Consider the following 3,842-nt stretch of genomic DNA (forward strand, 5'->3'; position numbering starts at 1 on the left):
ATGAGGCCAGGTACAATGCTGCCATGGTTCAATGATTGATAATTTAGATTCGTAATTTTGAGATCTCGAAGTAAACGAGATTACCTATCTCGTCGTGCTCAATTCCTTTATTGATAAATATCACTTGTTATCCAGACCAACGTTATTTCACGCCTGCCAAAAGGTCGTTGACAAACGTTTATCCCGCCCCCTTTGGAAAATCGTGTAAGTTCTCTCCCTTCATTATATTATGGGTATACATAACATCACCCACCTTAAAGGAAAACAGTTGAACGCAGTGAAAACTTCCTTATTGACAATGACAAATTATGAAAACTGCATAAGTGATAAAAATACATGTAACATCCTGTCACAATCAGCGGACTTGAGATAGTGCACCCGCAATGACATTTTCCTTACCTCTAATATGGTTAATATTGAGATTAAATTCTTACAAAGATAAACTCCATCTCATTAATCTCTGATTTTTGGTTCTTCGTCTTGTTCAGAAAAGTCAGCGGATTGTGGTCAGTGAACACTTCAATAGGACACTCGGTGGTTCCCAAATATACGTCAAAATGTCGCAATGACAATAACAAAGCAATGGTTTCTTTCTCATCGGTTGAATAATTCCGCTGGTGCTTGTCAAATTTTGCTGAGCAATAACAAACAGGATGATCAACACCATTTGCATCTGATTGAAACAGAACACTGCCGACACCAGAGTTACTTGCATCAATAGAAAGCCTAAATGGTTTCCCAAAATCTGGTGCTATCAAAACTGGAGAACAGGAAGTCCATGAGATTCCCTGCCTCGCTCGAAGTAAACGAGATTACCTGTCTCGTCATGCTCACTTCCTGTAGACCAACGTTATTTCACGTCTGACAAAAGGTCGTTGACAAACGTTTATCTCGCCACCTTCAGAAAATAGTGTAAGTTCTCTCACTTCATTGTATTATAGGTATACACAACACTACATACAAATTCACCGAAAAAATATAATCTTATTTTCCGGTAACACCATATGTTACCTTTCTCGTTTTAATTAATTTTGGCTTACTGACATATGTCAAAGTGTTTTCGTTTACATTTGTGATATCACTACCAGTGTCCAACTATATTTTAACACTTGTATTTCTGACTTTCACCTTCACGAAATTCTATATCGTTGTTTTACCAATTTCTTCCAATGACATACTATTTATTATTTTTCCTTTGTTCTGCCATTTTGTATTCTTCGTTCTACAATGCGTCTTTATATGTCTGGTATTACCACAAGGAAAGCACACTGCTTTCTTAAATGGACAATGTTTCCTCAGGTGTATACTTCCACATGCAAAACATGGGTTTATTTCCTGATTTGTCTTGTGTTTTTTTAGAAAACACTTTATCTCTATTCTTACTACTTCGCAATTGTTTACTCGGAAACCATCTTTACGTTCAATGTCCTATGTGTCTTTCACGTTCTTCTGACACTTGCTGTAGGGTTACTTCCTGGCTTTGTTCCAGTTTTGCGAGAATTCTAGTTCTAACTTAGGCGTTGTTTTCGGTAGTAAATCCCTAGGTAAAAATCAGGCATTTGAACATATCTGGTGTTAATTCGTCCAGCTTGAACTTCTTACATTCCCTGTTAGCTCTACCAGCATACGTGATGTAGTTCTCGTCGCTGTTTTTTTCTCTATGTTCTGACACTTCCAACAATGAACAATGAGCTTTTGTCACCAAAAATTTTACGCAATATGTTTATTGTGTCATTACATTTTATGTCAGTAGGTTTTCTCGGGAGTACATAATTGCTGTGACGCTCATGTTCTGCCGCCGCCAAAGATTAACAGCGTTTTCATCTAATCGTCCCAATCTTTACATTTTTTTTTCACGAAGACTTGCTCATATCTTCTGGAGTATGCTTCGAAGGTAGCTCCTTCGTCTGGTTCGTATATGAAGTTTGTTATGGAGATCGTGACAGCTTGGCGAGAACATTTCTTCTGAATTTCCTGACGACTTCCTTAGTTGCAGCATTTGTTGCTCTAATATTATTTGTTGAAGTTGTATCTGCTGTTGTTACTGCTGTTTTTGCAACTCGAGCAATACTGCCAGCAAATTTTCCATACTTCTACGATTTTTCGTACAATTCGTACACCAACTATGTGAGTTTATTCACTCCTCTTCGATTTTATTAATTACTCGTGAATTGTTTAAATCCTCGTCGAGTTTCTTAATTCATTGTAGTTGTTTAAATCCTCGTCACCACTGTTATAAACCATAAAATGTTGGAATGTTATAACGCGCCACTTCAGTACACAGTAATATTTAGTAAAACCGTAAAAGACAAGGCTATTTCTGACCGTTCACTACGTAGTCCGGTACTTCAAGCACTTCTATTTACTTATTGTGTCTGTTATTCCATTTGTGACGTGGGGGTGGTGTACCATTATAACTAATTCCCTGCAACAGAAATCCAATGGTAAATGGTTTGTGGGATCACGATGTAAAGGTTTGCTTCTTTTTTCTTTCACAGTAGCAGAATTAGAGAGAGGAGGAGGATCGAGGGAGAGACAGAGAGAGGCAGACAGACAGAGACAGATAGACGGAAATAGATAGATAGAGAGACTAACAAACAGATTGTTCGTGAGTGAATAAGAGAGTGAGGGTGTGAATGAGATACTGAGTTAGTGAATCACTTAATAAGTCAGTCACTGAGTTCATCAGTCAGTCAGTGTGGGTGTGTGTGTGTGAGTTTACTACTGGTCTAGAACTTTCTCTATCAAATCGAGGGGATTCAAAATAATTTTGATCGCGGCGGTAATAAAAACACCGAAAGAAAAAGAAAAGAGACGCGAGAAAAATACAATGCATTCCATGTGGCTATCTAACGATTTTGTCAATTTGATGTTTCTCCCTAAGAAGTATATTAAACGTACACCTGTCTCTGATATAAATCATTACTTACAGTTTAATTTCTTGACAAGTTAGTTCTATTCAGGGAAAAGTTGTGACACTCATCGTAGAAACAGCCGGGGTAGCATTTACTTTTTTTACATTATGATCAGGTCAAGAACAATTGATGGCGATGATGATGATGAGGTCGTTTTCGTTGCTTGTGTTAATGGGGTGATGTTTGCGATGATGATTATCACGACGATGGTGGTGGTGGTGGTGGTTGTGCTAATGACGACGACGACGACGACTACGACAGACGAAGACTTCGACGGCAACTACAGTGATAACTACAAAAAAAAACAAAACATTATTACGATGAGGACGACTACGAAATTGAAGCCACGTCGACGATGAAGATGATGACAACGATGACAACGTTAAAGTAGTGGAAGAAGAGAGAATAGTGCTTAATAGTATTGACATACTGAATACTGACAATGAAGACGATGGCATTGACGATGACAATGATGATGATGATGATGATAGTTATGGTGACATTCATGATTGAAAGAATCAGTAGAAATGCATAAAGAAGTTAGACTGATTGTTATTGTAAGGAATGAGGCTCAAAATGATGATAAAGATGATGGTGATGATGATGATGATCATCATCAAGATATTAGTGAAGGTGGTGAAGACGCTGACAACGATAATGGCAGTGTAGAAGGACGGACGATAAATTGATTCCACTTAAGCACACGACAGTTTAGTTAAGAGCAAAGATGTCAAATGGACATACCTGAGTTCAACCCTGCCCCGCCCTCAACGGTTATGTCAATATATCGCATAAAGAAGTTAATCTTGGTATCAACTAACCAAACAGATAAGGTGATAGCTTAACAAGCTACAGGTCTTCATTTCTGACCCAAGCCGTCCTGCATCACCCCTCTCTTTCTCTCTCTCTCTCTCTCTCTCTCTCTCT

The sequence above is a fragment of the Octopus bimaculoides genome, chromosome 21 (genome assembly GCF_001194135.2).
Source record: "Octopus bimaculoides isolate UCB-OBI-ISO-001 chromosome 21, ASM119413v2, whole genome shotgun sequence".
Classification (NCBI taxonomy): Eukaryota; Metazoa; Mollusca; class Cephalopoda; order Octopoda; family Octopodidae; genus Octopus; species Octopus bimaculoides.